Source organism: Lissotriton vulgaris, chromosome 11 (genome assembly GCF_964263255.1).
Source record: "Lissotriton vulgaris chromosome 11, aLisVul1.2, whole genome shotgun sequence".
Classification (NCBI taxonomy): domain Eukaryota; kingdom Metazoa; phylum Chordata; class Amphibia; order Caudata; family Salamandridae; genus Lissotriton; species Lissotriton vulgaris.
In genome coordinates, this window is record NC_141699.1 from 590,635,320 (window position 1) to 590,662,520 (window position 27,201).

At 41.5% G+C, this 27,201-nt stretch overlaps 1 protein-coding gene across 2 annotated transcripts in view; it reads right to left on the minus strand.

Annotated features, from left to right (window-relative positions):
- HR (HR lysine demethylase and nuclear receptor corepressor) overlaps positions 1-27,201 on the minus strand; it is a 394,390-nt gene that overhangs the window by 292,368 nt on the left and 74,821 nt on the right. The window contains exon 2 of one of the 2 annotated variants that reach the window (XM_086943684.1): positions 13,010-13,112. The exons of the other annotated variant lie outside the window; for it this stretch is intronic. The gene's annotated coding sequence lies outside the window, so the exon portion shown is untranslated. The remainder of the gene's footprint in view (positions 1-13,009; positions 13,113-27,201) is intronic. 2 annotated transcript variants of the gene reach the window in all.

The window sequence follows — 27,201 nt, forward strand, 5'->3', positions numbered from 1 at the left end:
TACACCGTGCCCACCGGCCTAAGAATCTTTACGCTTATTTTATTACGAGGGTGCCATTGCGAGTCTGGGACGTGACTTACCTTAAGTATGATCTTACCATATTCCCTTTGCTGCTCTCGCCGCTGGTGGATAACCCTGCCTTTACTCCCGGAATGGAGAAAGGAGCCTTTGCACATTGGAGGCAGGCGGGGTGCAGAGCACTGTGTCACCTGTACGGTTCTGAGGGGGTCATCCCGTTCACACAGTTTTGGACGGAATTTTCCCTCCCCGAAACTGAGCGGCATCGGTATATGCAAGTCCGACATTGGGCTCTCCACCCGCAGGTACGGGAAGTGGCGGATAGGATGCTTTCACCGTGCGAGAGATGGCTGTTGTCCCGTACGTCGGACTCGAAACTGATCTCGGATTTATATAAGTTCTTACAACTACCCTCAACACACTATCATAACCCCGGGAGAGCCAGATGGGAGCGGGAACTTGGGAGGGCACTGAGGCCCAAGGAATGGGACCACATATCTTATAGAGCGCGCCACTCTGCATGTCACATGGGCCTCACTGATACCTTCACTAAAGTATCCACCTACTGGTACTACACACCTGAGCGGGTCCATGAGTTTGACCATAGCAAGACTGACACATGCTGGCGGGGGTGCGGACATCGGGGCACTCTCACGCACATTCTATGGGACTGCCCCCTCCTAGCTAGTTACTGGAAGGAAGTGCTGGATGAAATTGATTCTCACTTTGGTATAGAGCTCCCGCGCTTTCCGGCGTATACCTTGCTAGGACTCCCAAATGCTTTAATGTATCCTCTCAGGTCCAGAAGGGGTAGGCAGATCGCCATTGACCTTGGCTCTGCAGTTCAGAACATTTTGATACATTGGCGCGCGGACACGACGCCTACAGTTACAGGCTGGCTCCATAGACTGTGGCACGTGCTGGGTATGGAGAAATTGTCTTTGGTGGTGGCTGGGGATGTAGCTCAATTTAACGAACTGTGGCAGCCATTTCACTCTATGTTGCTCACGGAATTCAGAGAACTCACCTGTCCGAGGTACCTTCGCCTACTGCGGCTTACGAGCCCGCTGGCATCAGATCAGTGAACGGGGTGGGTCTCTTCTCCCCAATTGCCTAAAACCCTGGGACGTAGGTAACATGTTGGTAGCGCACTGGACAGTGGGGGGGGGGGTGGGGGGGGAAGTTGGGTGGGGTGAGGGGTGTTAGGGGGGGAGGGGGGCATTCGAACTGAAAAGTTGTGTCATGCCAGACTACTGCACATTTTCATTTGCTGATCCTATGATGCTGTATGCCTGTTTTGGTGTGTACCTAAAGGCGCCCTCAATTACACAACTTCGATCATAAGACTCAGCCCGCTCTGCATAGGAGGAGCATCATGGCCGGTCTTATGACTTAAACTCCGCATCCTGAGCAGGGCTGGACTGGCTACTGGGCATTTTGGCATGCTGCCAAGCTTCGGGCTGATTTCACTGCGGTGGAGGCTGATTTCGTTGATGGAGACCTGCGTGTGCTTCGAAATAGACAAAGCAGTTTTTTTAGCACACGCAGGTCCCCATCAACTAAATCAGCCCCCAGCTTGGCAGCATGCACCATTCTCATTGGCAATCAAATTGTTAACATTCTGTGTCTTTCCTGCGGACCAGTATGGGGAAATACTGCTTCCAACTGTGCTATTTTTTGAGCAATCCAGAATGGTACTTGATCCCTTTTTGATTGGGAACGCACCCATGATTGCTTTTAATGTCTGTGGGCTAATTATTGGTGTGTGTTGGGACTGAACTGTACCAGGTGGAGCAGATCTCACAGGTTGTACTGTGAGTGTTCGCATGATGAACTAGACAATATGTCTGTATAGCCTGACTACTTCTTCATAAAGTGTATGCACCTCCCCTACTTGGAGTTCGTCTATCTCAGGATGCGGAGTGTAAGTCGCTTAGACCGGCCATGTCGCTCCTCCTATGCTGAGTGGACCGGGTCTTACGACCCTAGTTGTGAGTTTGAGGGCGCCTTTAAACCAATTTTTATGTTGCTGGTAAGTTAACGGAACTTGAATGTCCTCGTATGGGATGTATTCTCCCGGTGGATCCACTTCAATGTATTTGTAAAATAAATGTGTCTGTGGATCTGCAGGTGGGAATTTTACCCAGGAATAGAATACCTCTGATCTGAACACCTTGTGTGCCTCAATCACAAAAGTAACATGCCCACATGTTGCGGGTATTCCATGTTCTAACAATTTAAGAGTTAATGCCTGTCTTCAGTTCTCTGTAATGTTAACAGCATTAGCAAATTCGTCTCCTTCCATACTTCCACTGCTACTTGCAGTTTCAGTTATTTTGAAAGGAGAAGAAAGTAAAGGTTTAGGAGGTAGGGTTTAGCACAATATGGAAACCTTTAATCTTTACAAGCTTGTCTAAACCTCCAGCCAATACGCAGGGTGTACCTGTTCTGCCGAAGTGGATTATCCTTCCCACTTCAGACGTCTCTGAAAAATGTGAGTAGGGATGTCTGAGAAAGCACAACTGAACTACTCAGATTTAACTGTTGATATAAGAACCAAACAAACTTTGGTTTGGCATTGTTTCACACTAACATTATATCGTTTTAAATAGTAAATCTCAAATATTTATATATATATATATAACATTAATATAATGTAATTAAATACATTTAAATAACATTTATTACTATATATAAATGTATACTTATATAAACACACACATATATATTTGTGTATGTGTATATTTACATATATAAAGTAACACTATGATGAAAAATATAAATTTTACAATATGTTAAATATTCGGGGTTATTGTCTTAAAATTACTACTATAAAAAGATATATTTATATATATGTATGTATATATATATATTTATATATATATATATATATATATATATATATACAAAAATACCAAATCAACTGGAAAGCATTAAATAACTGACCAAATTAATGAAATATAAAATTCTATAAAATTCAGAAAAAGACATTTACTAAAAATATTATTAAAAAATGTATATATATATTAATATATACATATATATATATGAATCATAATAAATACAACATTAAAACAATTATAAAATAGATATTTGAACAATATTAAGAACAGTATTGAAGTCTGGGGATAGTAGATATACAATTGCCACTCCAGTTTATGCAAGAGTAGAGTCACATTTACTATTCCTACTCCAAACAGGTCTAAAGAAGGGGAAGTTATGGACTTAGGAGGGGTAAGATTTACTATGCCACCTCCATTCTCTGCAACAGTAGGGAATATTGGAATTTCAGATTGGTAAAATATACTATTCTCACTCCAGTCTGTGCAACAGTAGGGAAAGTGTTGGACTTCGGCGGCATTAAATTTACTATTCCCTCTCCAGTCTGTGCAACAGTAGTAAAAGCATTGGAATTCGAAGGAGTTACATTTACAATTCCTACTCCAGTATGTGCAACAGAAGGGAAAGTGTTGGACTTCGGAAGGGTAGAATTTACTATTCCCACTCAAATCTGTGCAACAGTAGAGAAGGGATTGGGGTTCAAAGGGGCAAGAATTACCATTCCCATTCCCTCTGTGCAGCAGTTGGAAAGATTGGACTTCAGAATCCCACTTCTACTCCCACTCCAGTCTGTGCAGCAGTAGATAAAGCATTGGACTTCGGAGGGGTTACATTTACTATTCCCACTCCAGACTAAGCAACAGTAGGGAAAGTGTTGCACTTCAAAGGGATAAAATGTACTATTCTCTCTCCAGTTTGTGCAACAGCAGGGAAAGTGTTGGACTTCGGAGGGATAAAATGTACTATTCTCTCTCCAGTTTGTGCAACAGCAGGGAAAGTGTTGGACTTCGGAGGGGGTTAAATTTACTTTTCCCACGACATTCTGTGCAACAGAAGGGAAAGTGCTTCACTTCAAGCACATTACATATTTGAATAACCCTGTTAATTTAGAACAAATATAAAAATCTTACTATGAACACTATTAATTAATCCTCCCAAAAGTGATATATAAAACAATAACAAAATTAAACAATTTAAATGATTATTAAAACAATTAAAAATTACTTATTGATTACATTTGGTTTACATTAATTTAGTACTTAATTAACTCTCCACACTTTACTCCCACAACCCTAGCAGCCCACACTTAAAATATGACTAAAATAAATAATTAGGCCACAATTTAAATAATTGATAATGAATTAACTAATAATTTAACAATTAGTAATTATTTGTTAATTATTACTTAATCAATGTCCCACTCTATACCCTTACAAACCATGCAAGCCACAACTAATATAACATATAGCTAAATTAAATCAATATTACATATTGCACATAGTTAATTAGCAATTACAGAATAATAAATATATTATTGTTAGTTATTACTTAATTAACTTCCCACCCTATATACTTACATGCCCAAAAGCCCACATATAATATATAACTAATATGTAAAGTTAGTACACAATTTATATTTTTTATAATCAATTAAATAATTGCTAATAAATGAATAATTCTTTTTTAATTATTACTTCATTAACTTCCCACCATATACTCCTACAAACCCAGCAGCCCACACCTAAAATATTACTGAAAAATATAAAAATCACAAAATGTGCAGAATTATTAATCATTAAAAAAAGTATTAATACATTTACAATTCATTGTTAATTAATTATTACCTAACTAACTTTTCAAACGATACCCCTATAAACCTAGCAACCCGCTAGAACACTATAAATTATTATTGGGAATTTAATTAAAATGTATAAATCACTTACAATTACAAAGTATATTTAAAAATATTGCTAATTATGCAAACAATAATAACACATAATTAATATATGAACTAAAAACATTAAAATAATTTCAAAACGATATTTTTTGCAACAATATTTTGGAAACTGTTATTACCAGCAATGATATTCTTAATACGATATTACCTACCTGTAATAATTGATATTATCGACAATGATATTTTGCATAAAGATATTTTGTTTCATGATATATTTTTTCTGATTTTTCATATCTCGATATTTAAAACTCGATATTTTGTCCAAATACCGACTATATCTGCAAACATCCTTTCCTCTGCCCTGTACACTGTTTTTCTGTGCACAGTTTCTGGCTACCTCACGTCATTCACTCTGTTGGTGCGTACACAAATTACTACGGCCCCAGTACAGCAAAGAGCTAGTAACATATATTGGTGGGTGTAGGTTGTCCCTGAAGGAACAATGTTCTTTGATAAGTTTGAAAGTACATTATTATTACCTCTCTGCACTGCTTGATTATGTTCTTGTCTGTGTTTGGTTTTTTAATGGGGGAATACAGGTTTGTATTATAGCTTCTTTTGCAGAGCCTACTGACTAGACTTGGCAGCTTCCCTCCCAGCCACTTCTGTGGCTGACTTACTATTTGTGGCCAATGGGACTCAAGGCTGGTGCAACACTAGTAATCACCCAGACACCCCTCACCGGAAAATTTCCCTGTGGCATTGTTTGAGCGGGGGGACCACTGCTGTGAAAGATGTGTTGAGCGGTCTACTATATTGCATGTATTATATTGTATAACAAGTATATATAAGTAGATGTGGAGGTAAGACAAATAATTATATACTTCCCATGACGATGTAGTGGTTGGCGATGTACTGGATGCAATATTATTGTAGGTTGACATCATCAACCAGTCAACCAGGACAAAGTGTAGTGCAACCAGTGGGCCCGGGTTCTACAGTTTATAGCTTGCCTATCTTCATGGACTTTTTTTGCAAGGAGGTCTTCAACAGGAAAATAAGTGAGACACGTCTTTTTTTCAACCCCTAGCTCTTTGAACAGGGGAGGGAGAGCCTGATTTGATAGTTTGAAAGATTATATATTTCCTAATTTCAGCTGATTGAGTGTTGAATTGTGAACCTTGCTAGCGGCTATAGAGAGTGAGCAAATACATACATTTATATACAGTACAGGGGACCAGCTTTGCTAAACCTGCCTCCTAAGGGGACCAGATATGTACTGTGATAAAGACATGGCTGATGTGGACAGCATATCAAAGTAAAATATTTATTTGAAATTTTGTATGACACAATGATGTGGATGGGCTTGGAGAAGGGCACTCCTGTATTCCACCTAAATATTTTTTAAAACATATTGCGCTGTCATAATATTGTAGGAAAAAAAGAGGGGAGCAAATTATCAACAACGTGATAATATAAACGTACCAATAGGTTTCCATGATTTAACTCCACATCTAATGTACATTGACAATTAGATCTCCAGAGTGGGTAGATGTGGAATTAAGAATAGTACATCTAGATTACCTATGAACACCTACCTCTTCGATTTTTTGCTCCCTGATATTTGCCCACAATATTATGGCGAGATATTTAAAAAAATTGATATCAAGTGGGTACTCTGTCCCAGATGAGACAGGGTTGCTGGACCCAGCATTTCCTTTCTGACACGCATTGAGATTTGGTATACTCCTGCAATCTGGTGTGCTCAAGGTGGCCAATGAAGTATAACAGAAGTCACATTTCAACTTTGTGGTCAATTGGAGGACCAGACGTCTTCATCAGTGTGGCTACCCAATTCCAGTGCAATTTTGGGGTTGGGACACAAAGCTCTTGATTTGGTTCCAAGCTGCAGGCAGATCAAGCGCTCCATGTCATCAGTCTCTAGCCAAGTATGCCATGTTTACTGAACGCTTTGGCATAAAATTGTTCAAACTTCTACCTTCACCTACGTCAAACCAATGTTGGCGACATTCTGAAAGATAGAAACAGAACATTCTTCACTCTTTGTTTGCCGCAGATCCTTGATGACGTACACTGTCATCCTGCTATTGAGTTTGGCATTTGGGACCTCGAAAAAGCTGCCACGGTATGAATCGGATTGCATACCCAGTGCCAGGCTGGGCTTCAGCTGTCCAGCTGCTGCCAGGAAGGCTAGGACAGATTTCAGCCTTTAGTTCGATGGTGAAGCGTGCATGCATTGATAGGTCATCTACAAAGTACTAATAAGGGCCTGTCACTGCTATGTCAATTACCGGTGGAATAATCCATAACTGGAGTTGAAGCTCTTTTGGGCCCAACCACCCCCTCTTGAAGTATATATTTAACTTCACCAACCACTAGGCCATCAAAAAGACTGCCGCTGAGTCAAGCCCCAGAAGTCCCCATGAACTTCCACAATCCTTCTTTCTCAAACAGATGACAAATCAGCTATGAGTCGTTCATGGCAGCTGTGGAGAATTCTACACCAGAATGTCTCTGTATTACTTGCCTGGAGAGCAGTTCCCGATGGGTCTCTTCATGATGTGCCTGTGATTCCACTTCCAGAGCTCCAGTGCCTTCCTTACTCATCCTCCATCTCCAGCCAGTCTGCCAGGACCTGCAGGCAGAAACTGCGACACTCCTGTTGCTGGGTGACATCATAATTGTGCTTCAGGAAGAATGGAATTTGTGTTTTTCTCCAGTTTAAAGGGACCCGCCCGAAAAAAAAATTACGTCTCAAATCCCATGGCAATCATAAAGTTGAGATCATCATGAAGATGACATCATCAGACAATGAAACCTTTTAGAATACCATCTGTCGATGGAGATCTCAGTTCTTTACAGTGGAAAACTCTTTTAAAACTGATCTTAAAGAACTAAAAAAATACAAAAAAACCTGATCTTAAAGCCATCCTGAATCTGCACAACCTCAAGTCGGAGAAGTGAATTCGTTTTTCGCTGCTGTGGTAAATGCATGGTTCTATGTTTGCTATGCATTACATGCACGAGTATGTACAGGGGCATTGTTGTGTTTTGATTTGGCACACGCGCTACGCTAACAGTCAATGGGGATTCCAGTCAGCGATCAGTGAGCCATTGGTATCCATACTGGCAGGACGTGCCGCGTCATGGGCCTTTGTTACCTGGAAACAAACCGTGCTCAAACGTGCTTCGCTTTGTGGACCTTCTTCTTCCCTTTACAGCTTTGTTACAGATGTGAGCGACTGTGTGAGATCGGTCTGAAGGACTCTTACTCTCTTGTCCCGTTGTGGCCGACACAGCATGTTCATGGCAGGAGTTGTCCACTGTTGTACAGGCTCTCTTCAGACTGATATTGTCCCCTCTTGTTTTCACCACAGTCTTGGCTATGCATCAGAATGGATCCCTAATTCATTATACTCCATGCCTGATTACAAGTGTCCAGTTAAATTATGTTCCCTGCACAATCACCTGTATGCTTAATGATTTCAACTATAACTACCGCAATGTTTGTCACACCCAGTAATACCAGGTATGAAAAAGTTTGCAACCCCTGCTGAGTTCAACAGGCACAGCTAGCTGGAATTTAACGTGTGAAAAATGCCCAATACATATGGGCACATATGTATTTTGGTGCAATAAATACTCAAATCTGCATGTTAGATACCATTTTCAGGACAAACTCAGAATAGGCAATCATTTTTGTATCAATAAGTAAATATTACAAACTCCTCGTAGCAACTTCTACTGTGGTAGCCCGTAATACCCTTCTTAGGTACAAACCACTCATCCGCGACATATGTACCCTCGGGTATACACTGAGTGACACTGAAAGGAGCCAACCTATCTCCTGCTACTTGCACTTTTAAAATAATTTTAAAAATGAAAACAAATAATACAAATTATTTAAAAAATCAGCAATTAATGCTATAAAAAATTTTCAACCAATATTATGAAGATTAGGACTATTAAATGTACTAACCCCACTCTAGTTTTTGCAACTCTAGAGAAAGTATTGCACTTCGTAGGGGTTAGATTTACTATTTCTACTCCGGTCACCACAGTAAGAGGGAAAGTGTTGGACTTCGGAGGAGTTGGATTTACTACTCACACTCCAAACAACGCAATAGAAGGGAAAGAGTTGGACTTTGGAGAGGTAAAATTTACTAATTCCACTCCAGTCTGTACAACAGTAGGAAAAGCTTTGGATTTTGGAGGGGTGAGATTTACTATTCGCACTCCAGTTAGGGCAACAGTAGGGAAATTGTAGGCCTTTGGAGGGGTAAAATGTGCGATTCCCACTGTAGTCTCCGCAACAGCAGGGAAAATGTTGGATTTCGGAAGGGTGAAATGTATTATTCCCACTCCAGTCAGGGCAACAGTAGGGAAAGTGGTCGATTTTGGAGAGGTAAAATGTACTATTCCTACTCCAGTCTCTGCAACAGTAGGGAAGCGCTGTATTTTGGAGGGGTGAAATTTACTATTCCCACTCCAAACAGTGCAACAGTAGGGAAAGTGTTGAACAGCAAAGACATTACTTTTACTATTTCCTACTGCAGTCTAAGCAATTGTAGGGAAAATACTTCACTTCAAACAAATTACATATATGAGTAATCTCACAAATGTATAACAAATATTAAACTTAAATATATATATATATATATATATATATATATTTAAAACAAATAATGAATTTACATAATTACCATTAAAAAAATCAATTATCAATTAATAAATAATTGTTATTCAATTAAATATTTTCCCGACCTGTACCTCGACAAAACTAGCAGTTTGCACCTAAAATATAACAAAAGAAGAATTATTCCATAACTTACATATTTAAAAAATAAATTAAATAGTTAACTAACAATCAATAGTTAATTGTCAATTAATTATCACTTGATTAATTCCCACCCTACACCCATACAATCCCAGCACCTGCTACTAAAATGTAACTCAAATAAATATGTATAGCACAATCTACATATTTGATAATCAATTAAATAATTTCTTACCAATTCATTTAATTTCTAATGAACTATTACTTAATTACATTCCCACCCTATACCCCTACACACAGCAGCCTGCACCTAAAACATAATACAAACATATAATTATTACACCATTTATATAATTAAAAATTAATTAAATATTTATTTATAAAATAATAAATACTTGTTAATCAATTATTACTTAATTAACTCCCCACCCTATATCTCTACAAACCTAGGAACCTGCACCCAAAATATAACTAAAATAAATCAGTATTACACAATTTACATAGTTCATACCCTTCAAATAAATAATTAAAAATGTATTAATTAATAATTTGCTTTTGCTTAATGAACTTCTCACTGTATCCCCCAACAATCCCAACAACTCTAATAAAACTATACATTGCTATTAGCAATTAAATTAAAAAAATCTAAATCACTTAAAATTACAAAATATATTTATAAAAATAAGTAACAATCACACAAACAATAGTAACATAAAAGAAATATATGAACTAAAACACATTAAAATAATTTGTGATAGCTATATTACTGAAAACAATATGAAAAATGACAATATTCTTAAAACCCAAAAATGTGATTTTCTTTACAACAATATCTTTGCATCAATATATTTTTGTGTCACAATATGTTTTTCAGATATTTGTCTCCTCTGATATTTACAACTCGATAGTTTGCCCAAACACTGTTTCCAGTCCTAAGATTTTTACCCCAAAATGTTTACTATCGGTGTATTAGTCTAACAGGTGAATTGATGCACATAAAGACTGCAATACCCAGAATACTCGAGGTTGCCACATACAATCTCAGGACTGGACACAGTGTCAATAATGATATGGAGTCCGATGGTCACCCTAGAGGAGAGAAATGCCCTTTGTCCTAATGCACCTGGAAGTGGTAGGAATAGTTGGCCATATCTTCTGAAGATGGGTCAATACCATTCCAGTTTGCGATGTCCACTAAATGCCAACTAGTCTTGATCCACCTATAACAGTGCTTGCCAGACTTGCCCCCACTTCATAAGTTCCAAGGATCTACAGACCTTCCAATGTTCACACAACCATCCATTGAGAGCAAGTAATCTGCTCTTAAGATTGAGAAGACGGGAAATGAAGAAAGGAAACCGACAGGCTTTCTGGAATAATGGCTTCACCACTAGCTGATGCAGAAAAAGGATACAGATGCAAAGAGAATCAGACCGTATGACATTCCCAGAGATCGGTTTGGTGCGTCTGTCTCGCAATTCAACAAATATAAACTAAATTTCGAAAGAAATATGTTGGGTACCAGAAAAGGAAAGTTGTTCTAGATCTATAGACTGTCTGATTGGGTTTGAAAGTAGGCCAGTGAACATTATCATTAAAGCTGCGAAATTTATGATACAAACAAATGTTGCATTACAAGAAATTTGCGAAATTTCTCACAGTTTTTTCCACAGATGACTGATTCAAGCAGAAAACAGAAAAAGTACAGTAGGAAACGGGTTTGAGGAGAGAATGTTTCATAGGACATTCTCTCCATATACCAGTGAACGTGATGGCATCTTGCATTTCAAAAGAGATGTTCCCCATGCATTCAAGGCTCACATTTCATTTTTACAGAGTGTTATATAGCACGAACTTGACCCACAGGTATAGGGTATCAGAGCACTTTACATAGCACCAGTTGGGGTTACGAAGACACATTTCTTTTTTTTCTGCAAGGCACGGGGAGATTAAGTGGTTTTTCCACAATCACAGGATGTTCAGCGTCATTGCCGAGACTCGAACTCAGTTGCCTAGATTCGAGGTTGACCGCCCTAACCATAAGGCCAACTCCTCTCCGATTTATATACTGCAGAGTGCATTTCACACAGCCATACTCGAGACACCATATAAGATGGGTGTGCCTTCTAATAAATAGTGGTACATGGACAAGAGTGAAGTTTCCAGCATGGTGCACAAATCCTATTTGCATTTGAGTGCTGATAAGAGAAAAGTTTGAAAGCACAAAAAGTGAGGTGCTCATAGGGAATGTTGCCACAACCTCTGAAGAGAATTAGAAAGGGCCTAGCGGATTCATTTAAAGAAGTATATTTATTGGGAGAGTTGGATGTCAACAAGTTTGTATAATCTGAGAAGTTGTGTCAAAGGGTGGATGGTCACTACAATTGAAGTAATGTTAATGATTCAGAACCGCTTTTGGGACAACTGCAAGTCAGATCCGCGATGGAAATGTTAAGGTCTAAACTCCCCAACCTTAACTACCAATTGCTTTGTACAGCAAGTATTGAGGATCAAGAAACAAGAGCATGAACAGAAGCCGTCAAACAACAAAAAAGAAAATCCCAGGGGGAATCTCCAAGGGGGGTTGGAATGGATAGGGTCTGAGGCTGCTGGGATTGTCAACAGATGGGCTACTTGTGACCTAACGGCTAGAGTGGCCAACCTCAAAGCTGGGGAACAGGATTTGAGTCTCAGAAGGGATGCTCAACATCCTGTGATTCCGTGCAAATCACTTAATCTCCTCTTGCCTACCAAAAAAATGAATATGTCCGTCTGTAGCACAGCTGGTCCTCATGTAAAGCACTCTGATACCTTTGGGTCGAGTTGGCGCTATATAAAACTTGATTTTTTAAAAAAGGTTGAGGGGCTCCAAAGTGCACAAACCCTAAACCTGAAAGTGATGAGATGCATACATGCCAACTTTCCCGATTCAGGCGGGAGATTTCAAGGCTAGTCTCCTGCCTCCCGGTTCCTGCATGAGGAAACATGATTCAGTTTCGTAAAACTGCCAAAAATAAAGTGTTAATGCCTGTCATGTACATCCAATCTCCTCCTCCAAGAACTTCTTCTGACATCAAAGGTTATAACTTTGTCCTAAATTCTTGGAGAGGGAAATCAGAGCATGTGACGGGCCTCAGCATCTAAATTTTAGCAGTTTTACAACCAAAAAACTGAATTTAGAACTCCATTTTTGTTTGTGCAATGTTATTAAAGTGACAAAAATGAAATGCTTGATTGTCATCAATCATGCCAATAGACCCAATTGATGCAGATTGCCTCTGCTTCAGTATTAGTCAGTGAGGAAAATACATTCTCCAGAGAATTTTTTTTAAATCTCCCACATGCTTGCTCTAAAATGTTGACCTGAATGCAGATGTCTAGTGTAGGGTTTGCATTACAGTGCTAATTGGAAGGAGGGAGTAAGGTGTGCCATGGTGTCAATGTCTTGCTCTCACAGATGCTGGCAGCGATCCGGCCCCTCTAACAGACCATGGGTGCAGGCGGGGGTGCAGGCGCGTAGGAGGTGCTTCTGAGCCCGAATCCTCTTGAGGGCGCTCCCTGCAAAGACCAAACACGTGCTTACTGTCTGGTATTAGCAAACAAAACATGCAAAACAATGCACACTCATTCATCAAGAGAGCACAGTGCATGTGTACATTTAGCAAGTCTCTTCTAACATATATTGCTTTGAAACTAGACCTGTTTGGCTGACAGCCACAAGTCATACTCGACTCATAGCTGGAAGTAAGTCAAATGGAACATTCCACGGTTCTTTGCAGCTTCCTACCTCCCAGACACCTCCACATGCAGGAAATGCAAACACACAAAAAAGGCAACAAGAGTCGCCAACAGGTTTACAGAACCAGCATTACCTCGGCTCGAGGTAAAGCATCTCTGAGCATGCTTTCATTTATAGGGCCTCAGTTAGAGGCCGGCAGGAAGCCCATTGGTCTGCTGGGTGGGCCGAGGTCTTCGTCTCCGCCACATAAATGTCCTGCATGGTCCAGTCAGGGGCGGCTCTTCTACTAAGGCGGAGGAGCGTCACCCCACTGCTTAAAGGCAGAAAATGAAATATAAAATGATAATAAAACACTTTTATTATAATTTTATTTGTTATTGACATGGCCGAGATTCCTGAGTTCGTGGAGTCTTGGGCGGGGCCAGGTCGCAGCGTCACCAGCACACAGGAGGAAGAGGAGTGGGCACTGAAAGTACGCATGTCGGTTTGGCCTGTCGTCCACAACCGACTTAACCGACATGCGCACTTGGATATCTCCAGGCTATTCCTTGGAGATATCCAGAGGGCTCAGGAGCACCGGTTCCCTGTCCTTGCTGGAGCATGAAACCGGCCTGCTCCGCCCAATCCCAGCGCTTCTCTCATGCTGGAAGTAATAGCATGAGAGAAGCCCTGGGATTGCATGGGGAGCTGGAAGCCTGTGCTCATGGGAACTGCAGCGCCGGGAGCAGAGGAGCAGCAAGGCGCGACGTGGGAGCAGAGGGTAAGTGTATATTTATTTATTTTTTCCCACGCTGCCCCCGCCCTGCCTCACCATGTGGAACGGGCAGCAGCCGCCACTAGGTCGATCTGAGGACCGTGCAACCCATTTATGCATCTCTGCCTGCTCGTGCTCTGCTGGGATCTGTTTGCTGAACATGCATCCGCTGGGATGGCAGCTGCACTTTCAGCAAAGATGAACGACGGACACGTTGTTCCAGCCTGCCCAGTGTTCTGTTTGTGTTTCTGAAACAAAGCACCAAAGCCAGGGAGGTGGGGTGTTTCTGAAAAGCAGAAAATAAATGTCCCTGACCTGCATGGAGCCTTCTCCCAGCAAGCCAAGGACAGTTCTTCCTTTTCCTGCCTGAGTCCGTCTGACTGGCATAGTGGTCTCGGAGCTCGGAAAATCAGTGGGGGTTCACTAGCTAAAATAGATAGGGAGCAGCGTTCACCACTGTAGCCCAGCATCACCGCGTTGTTGGATTGGTCACAAGTTCAAGGATTTCCGATTGCCTGCAAGAGGAATGGCTGAAAATCACAAATGGATTTTTTTTCTTCCTGTTCATAAGGCTGCAGAACGGCTTCATGACAGATAATAACATCACTCATACATAAGCATGGGCGTAAAATCCGTTTCGCTCGCGGATTTTGCGGATTTTCGGTAAATTCGCAATCCGCGAGATTTGCGAATCTCCCGCAAAATCCGCAAATCCGCGAGCAGCGGATTTTGCTCGCACTGTTCGCACTGTTCGCGTGAGTTCGCGCCCCGCGAATAAGTGCAAAACTGCAGAAATACGATCTTAGCAAAACTGAAACTACTACCAGGTTCAAAAGTTCAGGCTCATCATTAGTAGCCATTTCCTGTAGTGCTTCCTGAGGGGCCCCTCCAGAGTTCAGTTGCCAGTTGCAACTATTATGTGACCCTGCTCTGAACCTCAGAATAGTTACACATATGCCACAAAGGTCCTGAATTACAGCTAAGGGAGACAAGCAGGAGCCAGGCTGGAAGTTCAAATCCATTAATCAGCCCCTAATTCATTATTGTCAGTTGGGGCAGGGCAGGTGTTGTAACTAATTTTGCAACAATGAAAGCACTTAGCAAGTGCAAAAGATCACTAATCAGGAAGCACTAAGGAAGCAGGTGCCAGCTAAAAAAATATTCTGTGACACATTAATCAGACCCAAATTAATTCAGGTCACTTGAGGCAGGGAAGGTGTGCTTGTGTTGCCATAATAATGTACACTGACTGGACAACCAGAGGGTGCTGTGATGAAACAGAGGGTGGCATGGGTGGGCCAGAGGGTGGCATGAGTAGTCAGAGAGTGGCAGTGGTGACAGAGAGTGGCAGTGATGAAGAAGAGTGTCCCAAACAGGCTGGACACGTAGAAACAACAAGTTCGCGAAACTTGCGACCCAACAGGTAAGTTCGCAATTTGCGACATTGTACAAAACCCTCGCGAACTGGCAGAAACCCGCGCAAACACAAAAAAAATCCGCAAATTCGCGAGAATTCGCGGATTTTGCGGATTGCGAGTTCGCAAATCCGCAAAATTCGCGAACGCGAGATTCGCAAAATTCGCCCATGCTTACTCATACATAGCTTTTCAGCCAACGCCTAGTTGCATTATGGGGATTGTAGTTTGGCCTTTAATACAAACATGCAAAGTGAGGTTGACTAAAAAGCCTTCCACTTCCATTTTAATGACGTTAAAGAAGATCCTATACGTTCTATTTATATAGACAGTGGATTAATCTTCTATCATCCTTATCACGCGAAGGTTTTGTAACACTGTGTGATCTTGGTTCGTCTTAAGTGATATCCAGGTATGTTTTGGTTGCATTAGCTATTCACCCACTAAGTAAGAACTGACCACTATACATCCCTTCCTCTTCCTCTAGAGTTTGGAATCTCACTAGTTTGGTGTCTCTGAACAGATGACCTGTATCCTTAATTCCCACTTCGTCCCACCCTATCAAGTCATTTGCTAAGATTCTGTCTGCCCAAGAGGGGTAACTATAAGGGGATTGTTTGGTGCAGATGTTCCCACTGATCGTGTAAGGTGTATGCTCTTCACACATCCCAAGCCATCAGGACCAGGCAGGGGAGTCCCTTAAAGATTCGAGCCGAACTGAAGGAGGGAGTGTGTATTCACCCTTCCTGTAGTTGGAGACCTGTTTTCTGGTAACTGGTGCCTAGCCAGCCAGCGAGATGCCTGTCACTGGTACTCAGTGCAACGAAAAATCAGGCACTCCCACACCTCCTTTTTCAATGCAAAATGTTAGCTGTGTAAGGGCTACCCTTCTCCTACCAGTTCCCTAGATTAAGTGCCTAATTAAAGTATGTGACTCTCGAAATAATTTCCTGGGTGTAATTAAGGGAAGGTTGGAAAAATTGTAGCGCAGTCCTGGGAGTCCAACCATTTTTTCCTGCACTATTCAAACTATCATACCCATCTCAAATGTTGAACACAATGTTACTTGTGATCCAGAGAGCGTATTGCAGCACCTAGATTGCCTCCAATCGATCTTTATGGTATATTTTGATATCGAGATACCTAAATGTATGTTTCTCCCATGATAAATCACTGCTGCCCAAGCTCACCCTCTGCTACACCAATGATGGGTTTAAGTGGGATATACAATATTTGTTCCAACTGACCCCCATACCTTTTGAAAGTCTTTAAGGTGTACAATATCCGTGTTATATCAGCATCAACATCGTTTACATATATTAACTACTTCGACGCTACTGACGGAACCGTTCCGTCACGCCCCTCGGGTGGGCTGTGCTCATGACGGAACGGGTCCGTCACGGCCCGGCCGCCGCGCCTGTGCGGTGCTGAGTTCGCTCCTGTGCGGCGGGTTTCATTAAGCGGGCGGGCCGTGACGGAACCGTTCTGTCACAAGCACAGCTCACCCGCGAGCCATGACGGAACGGTTCTGTCACCAGCGCAGGTGAGCCGCACGCCCGCCCACGACCGTTAGCGCTGCGGCGGAATAGCCGCCGCAGCGAAGGAGTTAACACAACCACATACAAGGAAATGTGATCTATTATATCATTTCCTTCCCAATTCAAAATTTCTCTCAAACTTTGATCATATAATGCCAATAAACCATATCAAGGGCCTTTTCAAAGTCAAGGGCCAGAAAGGCCAAACTCAACCAGCAGTGAGGGGCAGTTTCGAGTTTACTCCTTATTCTTAAGGTTGCACTGAATCAGGGAACTAACCCATTTTGGTTATAATGTATTAACACTGGTAAGCTTGGCTTAGGTCTTACCGCTAGGATTTTGCTGAGAATGTTATTCTCTCTATTTAAGATTGACAAGGGTCCATGTGAGGCTATGCTTAGAGGATTGTGCCCAGGCTTGGGGAGTGATACTATGATAGGCTTGTTTAATGTAGGGGAAAGATGACCAATCTCGAATGCAGACATGAATAGTTAATCCAACCTCGGGGACACTAGAGGGGCATATTCTATAGGGTTCTCATTTGATGTTTGTATTCTCCCTGTAGCTAGTTCTAAGAGAGCTCCTCTAATCTCTTGTTGAAGGATGCGGGACTCCATCTCCTCCCTCTGGGCAAGGGCTATCTGAGGTGGTATTATATCATCCGGGAACATCTCAATACCTTCATCGCTGTGATCGCAAACATTTGTGTAAACCTCTCTGTAATATTCATAACAGGCTGTGCTGATCTCACCTTGTGTGTGTAATCTGGCACCCGCCTTGTCTTTAATTGTTGTCACTGGGATGTCCTGATGCTGGGGTTTGATTAACCTCGCCAGTAATCTGATTGGCGCTGTCCACTCCTGTGCGTGTTTTTGTTATGAAGCGTAATTTATGCATCCCAGTCTCTCAATTAGTGCCACGTGTTTCTCCCTGGCTTGAATTATAGGTACCTACTGATCGGCATCAACTGCAGAAACCTGCTCAAGTTTCAGGAGTGAATTCTCGACTGCTTGGAGATCATACTAGAACACTTGTAAGGTTTTATGGTTGATTAAATACAAGTTCCTCTGATCACCACTTTAAAAGCTTCCCGCTCAAAAAGGCGAGAAGACGCCATGACCGTATTTGTTTTTTTTTTTAAATAATTCTCTATTGCTTCCCTCAACATGTCCCTAAACGCTATTTCTTCTAGAATGGCTGACTGTAACCTTCATTTAGGTATGAGGGTAAGTATTTTCCCTCAATGTATGCTCTACTCTGTGGCATTATGATCAGAGATTGCTATACCAATATAAATAATTTGGCTCACGTGGAACTGCGGGAAGGTGGAGCATATTATGTGATTCAGCCTTATCTGTACATTGTGTGGTCATTTCCTTCTTGTTTCACCTTTATTTGCATTTTCACCTTCTTTTCTCTTGTCCTTTTCTCTCACAGACACATACGCTGTCACACTTGTCTATTCTCCCCACCATCACTCTCTCGATCTCTCGCTTATCTCCTTTCTTACCTCCTACTACCTTTTACTTGTACTTCCCTCTTCACCACCAAAGGCAGTGTAAGAATTTTTACCACCGGAGGTGAAGGCACATCTTTCAGTGCCAACTCCTTTAGCAGTGGTTGAACATTTTCTGCTTGTACTGCTAATATGACATTCCCTGCTGGTGGCAGTCATGCATCTACCTAGTTTCATCTCGCCTACACATCTCCCTTTCTCTAGATCACATACCCTTCTCTCTCTCACCCTTCTATATCAGAATTGTTTATAGGATGCCCTCTTTTTCTCCATCCTCTGACACCCTGCTCCTTGTCTCTAACTCACACTTTCCTCTAGCTGCCTACACACACACACACACACACACACACACACACACAATCCTCTCTGCAATGTCATTATCTTCTCTCTTGCCTTCCTTCCTCACACATTACCATAACATACTTTCTAGACTCACCTCTCTTCAATCCTATCTCTTTAATATCCTCCTCTGTACCCCGAACTCATCTTACCATCCACTCTTTAAACACACTCACACCCTTATAGAAAACAGTAATGTCCCCCTCAATCACTCACATACACAGGAACCCACATACCCTTCCCTTTCCAATTAAACTTCCCTCTTCTTATTTGACAATGTCCCACATCTTGCCCTCCCTCGCACTCTGCTTTCTATTATTTTCTTCACTTTCTCTCCTGTTTCTCACACACATTTTCCGTTGCTCCCTCTCACACACACTTACACACACCCCAGGTTTGCTGTGTTTTTGCACTCCATATTACATGTGAAAATGTTGAATTATCAATTTTCAAATTTACGCTGGCTGATAGTGCCTATAGTAAGCTATACAGTATGGTAGACTTACTTCAATACAATGAGGATTTCACGATAAAACGCGAATCTTTAGTTATGAAAAAGCACAAAATTAAGATTTGGTCCATTTACAAGCTACTGAACTTTGTGTTGGTAGATTGATTTCCACGCTTTGAGGAATAGTAGTTATCCATTAGATTGATTTTGATTGAAGCAAATCAACCACTAGCTTCTTAATTACGCTCAAATGAGGTACATAGCCCTACATCTTTGAAAACTGTATGAAGGCATGTGAACCAGGTGCCATGCGATCCCCGCATTGGTGTTACACCTATTCCAAATGGTGTAGGTTGCCACTGCTGGAGAAGGCCAAAACCCCAATTGCTCCATCCAAAAGGCACTAAAGGTCTATAACTTTCCTGACTATTAAAACATGTGCCTTTTTCAACTGGCGTTTAGACCAATTCCTCCCTATCCAGCTCCAGACCTTCAGCATTGCTATATGGAAGCACTGTGCCCAACCTTGAGGGAGATAGGCATCCCATGGCTACGGTGTGCCTTTTGTGAGGTAGACAGTAGACTCTTCATCACTGGCAGAGAGATCCATACGGGGCAATATTGACTTATTCTGTTATGATGACATCTGCAGCTAGCTCAAAGGCTGCTCAGTAGGTACATTATGCGGTGTAACCCCCAGTACATACAGTAAGAGTTTTCTAACGACCAACAGTTGCATAACTAAGCACACATATAGTGAAAGAACCTCCTCGCGAGACCTCAACGCCGCCTACCCCAACTGGGTGTGGGCAGCCAGCGATGGGTGAGAGTGTTCAATCTTAGCAAATGGGCCAGTGTGCAATCCACAGGAAGTTCCCAGTCAGGTTGACTCTGCTGGCTTAGACAGAGCGTGTCAACCTGGAGGGATTACACAAGCAGACAGAAGCCGCAACAAAAATTCAAATCCCAGAGTCTTTTCAAGGACTACCTGGAATATGGTTAATTGGGTTTGTGGAACATTGTCAAGATCTTAAAAACAAATAATCACACTGTTGGAGCAAGTCTGACAGAATAAATAGGGTGCACTCATGCCTGGCCTTCTGTTTGCTTACAGGGAGGTGTTGCAAAAAAGGTTTAGTTTCAGCTCGTTTGAATTAATCATTGGACACCTAGCAGGAGGTATTTTATGCTTTGTTAATGTGTACTGAGAAAGAAATTCCAGACTCCCAATATGCTAAATGATTTGCTGAAGCATTTCAGGGGAAGAGGTCAGGGTGTTCTTTAACACACATAAAACAATATGGGCATCATTCGTAATGATAAAATGCAGGAAAAAAAATACACATATTCAATCGAAGATGATCGATTCATTCTTCGTGTGATATAGGTCATCGTTCTTTCAAAATCTTCTTGACTTCAATTGCCCTTGAATCCATGCAATCCATGTTCAACCAATTCTTCCTTTAAGGATCATTCTGCTTAAGATTTACTTAAAATGTTGACTTTGCTGTATTCCGGGGCCAATTTGCCGCAGGGTCTGTATGGATTGCTTATTGTCAGAGTGTATGTCCCATAAATTTGTTTTAGTTCTGCTAGACAGGCCCAAAACACCAGGTGAATTTGCACCCAAAGCACCCCCCATCAACCAAACTTGAGTTTACTCAGGAGAAACATCTTTTACAATGAAACGTTTACAACGCAGTGCTATTACAACGCAGGTTTTACAATGAAAACCATTACAACGCATTGCACTGGGGGGCGCTCTAGGATAGGGAATAGATTTAATTTACTATCCAACACCTTCCCTAGTGTCCACTGGGACTGGAGTTGGAATAGTAAATTAAACTATTCACTATCCAGCACCCCAAAGCGCTATGCGTTGTAAAGGTTTGCGTTGTAAAACTGGCGTTGTAACAGCATGCGTGGTAAAAGCATGCGTTGTAACGTCATACATCCTTACTCAGATCTATAACTCGCAAATTCCTGACGAGAAGTCATACTGGGGAGGAATCTTTTATAAGTGAGGGTTGAATGCTGTCACTAGGCAAGAGGCACATCATATAAATAGGGTTTATAAATTATTTACCAAGTAGAATGCTGCCAAATTGTTAGCACACTTTATCTTACTAGTGGAGACTGGCAGATTGCCCTAAATGCCGGGATAACCAGGGCGCAGAAGCAAATAAGAGGTCTGCATTCTTCACCTTACCAGCCTACTACCCATTTACCCGACGTCCTTCGGATTAAAGAATGTTTTGTCATTTTTCAGTGACTGATCAATAGGGTGTTAACTTGCAAAGGAGGAAATTATGTGACTTATCTCGGTGGCAAAGTCAAACACGCTTAAAGCTTAAAAACACCTGGCGAGCATCTGGAATGAGTGCTTCTGAAACTTTAGGCAGCCAACATGAGCACAGAATTTAGCATCGACATGTTGATAAGGAATATGGAACCTACCAGGACAATCAAGTCAGTGGCTTTTTCGGGTTAAGAACTGGACTTTTCATAAATGAGAAGTGCTCAGGACAGACAAAGAACGGGGCCGGCTTAGATACTACAGGATACTACAGAAGTATTTTAAAACATGGCAGAATCATTTCCAAATCCCTATCTCAGTTCACGTAAATAATGCATCCCAGGAAACCTATATGGAATAAAGGTAGTCAATATGCACTTTAGAGTCTGGGAGATGCCCTTTGGGTAGCTCTTGTACTCAAATGTTCTGATAGCAGCTACAAATGCCTTTAATGCACCAGATACTTTCCACCACAGTCTAAAAATATTTAAAATCTGGATTTAGGCAGAAATGTGAGTTGGGATTCCAAATAGTTAGTGCATAATACTACACCCTCAGGGTTTACTACAAACACATTTTCCCCAGGAACATTGCTAAATAGGTCAGGGGAAACAGTCTAGAATATCGGGAGCGCGTACACACATCAGTTCGGAAACACTGATTTCTGCAGGAGTTGTCCTCAGAAAAAACTTGGAGAAAGAAGTGCATCAACTGTTTATACCGAAATTCCTGAACCACGTGGTAAAAGTAATTGCATGTGTGAACTACCTATGCAGGTTTACGCACCGCTTCTAATGGAGGCTACTGACGTGGGCTGCTGTTTTTTCAAATTAATGAGAAATTGGAAGAATAACCAATACCAATCACAAATACAGAGCAACTTGCAAGAGAGAGTAATCTGGTTTGAAGGAATCTTTCATAAACAAATCCCAGCCAGCTAGACAGAAGAAGTTTAGGCCTTACATTTTAGGCATAAATCTCTTTCTCCAAATTGATCACAGCTATGGGTCTCTCTGGGGTCTAGAGTCTTTGAATCATGAAAGTGGGGTGATACTATGTATGTAGGGATTAAAAAAAAGTTGTTAGGGTTAATTCTAAGAATTGTTCATAGAGCAGACCCTTTCAGGGGACTAGGAAGACACGTAGAATAAAGGTTTAGCAGACCTTCTTTAGTGAGAGTGCAGAGGACTTAGAGAATTTTGCCTTTGTGAAAGATGTACATAGTGGCAGCTCTTTATGACCACACAGAATGTTTACTGTCTTTGCAGTACATGATAGGTCTTGCTATTGATTGGATGCTGCTAAGATCAAAACCAGGGCACCCCTACTAGAGCCAGTGGATTCTTTCTGTGGAACTTTGCTGATGAATTGTGAGCATTGTGAAGACTCATGAAATGAAGACAGGTTCGATCCCTAAGGCCCCTTTTAAAAGATACAGAGATTCTAAGAGCCCAAGTGGTTTGAGAAGACGCTTCTTATGTGTGAGACTGAGACTAGCGTGTTTCCTTAGTTCTGTGTGCGACAAAGCAACTCGGGATACTGTGCTTTGTAACAACTCAACTCAACGCCATCTGCGGAGCTCAACTTGTCCTGCTGGACCCATCTGCTGCAGTGCCTAGAGGAAGATTTTGGGAAAAACGGAGGGACTGTTGTCCAGAGAATCAATATTGTTTCTAAAGTGCATAGGACATGCTCTGGGCCTCAGTCCACGTCATGGCTGTCTGGCCTGATCATCCACTGACACGATACGGAATTTCAAGTATCATCCGCTGTTTATTGGACGACTAAATGGAAAAACTGCGCTACAAACTTTGTCTACCAGAACAAGTTATGATTATCTTACTGAACATATTAAGGTAAATTCCCTTGTGATCATAATACGTGCTTTGTGTTGTATTTATGGTGTTGTGAGCCAAGACAGTAATTGTGAGGGTTGTGTCTTCTCACAGAAAGACAAGTTGGAAAAGAACTAAGCCTCAGGGTCAGGGAACGAGCTACTTCCCAGGAATCTCTTTGGCAGAGGGACCTGCTTGTGACTGGCAGGTGATCCTGCAGCTTTCATGAACTGTTCACCTCTGACATTTTTGCACAGTGAAGGAGGTTACTTTTGTATCGCCGAGATGAAAACCTATGAATCAATTGATTGCAAATTCATTTCATGTACAATGAATTGTGAATTGAATATGGAATACTTAGAAAAAATGCAAATGTTACAAAAACAAGCTCCCATAAAACGCTAATCTAAGAAATCCCCTGAATCCTATAGATGAGGTCAAACATTTGGGGTTCCGCTAGAATAACATGTTTATGGGGAACCTATCAAGTTTTCAATGATTAATTAGTTCAGGACAGTTGTCAGTTATACTTTCTGCACTGCTTCAGTGGCTCCAAACAATCTAACCAAAGTAGCATGTGTTCTGTTTTATTTGGGTGGAGACACACCACTAAGGGCTACGCCAATCCTGCAACCCAATCCTACAAGCTGCTAATCTGCTCATGGATAAATATGCAGATCTCAGAGAGATCCAGGGAGTGTTGCCCAGAAGTTCACTGCTCAAAATTAGCATCCATCAGATAGAAAGCCAGAACTGTGACTGCTAATGTAGCAGATTCAAGGGGCCGGTAGCTGAGGTGGTCTGTTCTGTGGAAGTCCAATTAACTGTGTGTTCTTTCTGGGCTTGCAGAACTAAAGCATAAGTCATCCACAGCAATATATGTTCATGTCGAAGTAAAACAAGGATCCAGTTGAACTTGTAAATAGATCAACCTCTTAAAGATATTAAGATGCTTACAAAGAAATGAAAATGAGACTACTAATTGAACAACAGAGAGGAACCTATTTATAGCAAATGTGTGGGTTGTTCATGTTCCTTTGCCTTCATTTAGAAATAAGAGATGACACGTGTAACAATTTTGCCTGTACTGTGGTGTGAAGCGACACTTTGTCTGAAGTTGTCAGACTGCCAGCTGGAAACGAGAGGGCTTGATGATGAAGTAACACCTCTTACCAAGTTAAAAAAGCACTGGCAAAGGCAATAGGACTGGTATTGGCTGACAACTGTTGGCTTTGCAGATGTTTGTGATTTATATTTACAACTGGACAAGGGGAATTCTTTTGTGTGTAAATCCATCTTGCGCAAGAGCAAAGTTCCATCACTCACAGATAGTCAGCCAATGGCTGAAGTGAGCTGACCCTGTGCCCCATGCTGTAGGCTATGGTGGGTGTAACAAAAATGTGAGTGACACATTGACAAGGCAATGGATGAAGAGAGCTGGCTGAAAGACCCTGAAATTATATTACACACACTCACAGGCACACACTCACGTAGATATAGATGTAGATATAGATATATAACTTTATTAAAATCAGAAGGTTTTCGGTAAAGCCACACCGAAAAATGGTTATTATTAGATCCTGCTAGGCATAAATATACTGAGTTTAAAGTGTACTTAAAATATGTTGGTTTCCTAAATAAAGTTTTGGCACTGAAATACTTGCCCTGGTTCCTATCACTGTGATTTCTGTGGGGGCATGACTGCTTTTTAATGCTGCACTGCTGATACTGTATTTTATCTCCATGTTCTAAAAGAATCTTAATAAACACATTTTGAAAAAAATAGTGAGTTTAACTGAAAATGCCAAAGATATTCCAGCCTATTGGGAAGTGCAAATTTTACTAATGGTTTAACCCGGTTATTTATTAATGATAACCCAACTTCCAAGAACATATGATTTCTATTGGTGTCATATAGGGTTAGTCCTTGGGACGCGTGCCAGCTTTAGCAGCATGCTACTGGGCAAACACCATTGTCTGCAGTAACTTCATCCCTTTCACATTATGGTTGTGTCCTCATTGTTGTGGCGTGTCTGAAATTGTTTTAGCCCCCCCCCACACACACACAGGGTGTCCAAAGGGGCTGACACTCTCCCTCCATGACAATGGCATGCCATCTCACTACTGCTGGCTTTGCCAGTCCTGTTTCATCAGACTGCCCTGTGGAGTCCTCCTACTCTGAAAGTGGGCAGTGGACAAACCCATTAAGGCCCAGGGGCGTAACACAGGCACACGCATCCCCCGCAGTGCGTGGGGCCCTCAAGCTCAAGGGGCCCCCTCAGCACTGCACTTTGGCCTGAAAGCTCCTAATAGAGTCTGGAGGGGGCCCCTCCACGTTCCTGGCGGGGGGCCCCCTCAATTATCGTTACACCACTGATAAGGCCCTCTCCTTTCACGCTACATTCTGGGACGTCGGTGCTCGGCCTCTCAAGGCATGAACCATTGGACCCACTTCCTGAGTTTGGTGGTAGCGGAGAGGAGCTTGGTTAAAGGAGAAACGAACAAGAAAGTTTGAAAGCCCAAGTAACGTTGGTGGAAAAATATGCAAGAAAAAGGAGGTTCAAGCCAGGTGCGAGCAGATTTTCTTTGAAATTGTATTGGAATTGCATTTATATAGTGCTTAATACCCCTGGTGAGGCGTCAATGCACTTTTTCGGTGAGTAGCACGCAACTCTGGAACCCATAAGAATTAGTGGTGTATTAGTATAGTGAAATATGAAAGTTATTTGAGTGGTGGATATGTTTGTCAGTTATTTGGATTGAGAAGGATAGTGGAAGGATAGAAGAGGGAAAAGGTTTGCATTTATATAGCACTTGCTACCCTTGATGGGGTGTTGAAGCCCTTTTTCGACAAGAAGCATGCTACTTTGGAACACATAAAGGATTAGTGGAGAATTAGTATAGTGGAATATGAAAGTACTTCGAGCGGTGAGCAACTATATTAAAGAAGCGTGACAACTCTAGCAACTCCACTGATAGGATGGGTTCCTAGGGTTCTGATATGGATACTTATTTGGCAGAAAGAGGGAGGAAAAAGAGAAAGGGAGTACTGACTTGGTGTTTTTTGCAGCATAAGCTGTATTAGAGATACACATTTTGCAAATAAGCAGCTATCTAGTGCCTGACGTCAGAAAGAGCAACTTGTTTTTGTTAAATTCATATTATTTTTAGGTTTGGATTAGATATAGCTACAGTCACCTCACCAGCTTCACATAATAATAGAAATCATAAATTTAAAGGGCATACATTTGTATACATACATAAAGGGGGTCTGTATCAGCCCACTTCATTTATTGATCTAGCCAGCAGCCATTCACTTTTTGCTACCTCCCACAACAGCATACAGCATGGAGGAGTGGGCCAGCCCACTTTATCTATAGGCTGTCTAGCTCTATGAGGGATAACATTTTGCCAGCTTAAGTGGGCACATCTGGTAAATTAAAGCACATGTCAGTGCCAGGGCTGGTTGGTTAATACTGCTTTGTGCTTTCCATTCTTTAACCTTTTAATTTTTTTTGTCTCTCTGTGTGTTTAAATATGTCTTCAAGTCGCAGTAAACAATAGTCAAACGTACCTTTTCTTTGCCCACCAGTACAAATCATATTTTCCTGTGAAGAACATCACAACTAAAAGGGTTTCCACACCTTTTCTAAGTTTACCTGCCTTGTAGGCAGGATCCATAGTGTTTTATTAAATGTATATGTGATGGTTATTTTTAAAATGTTTAGTGCAAGCACATTGTCACCGCATTTAGGTCACAAAAT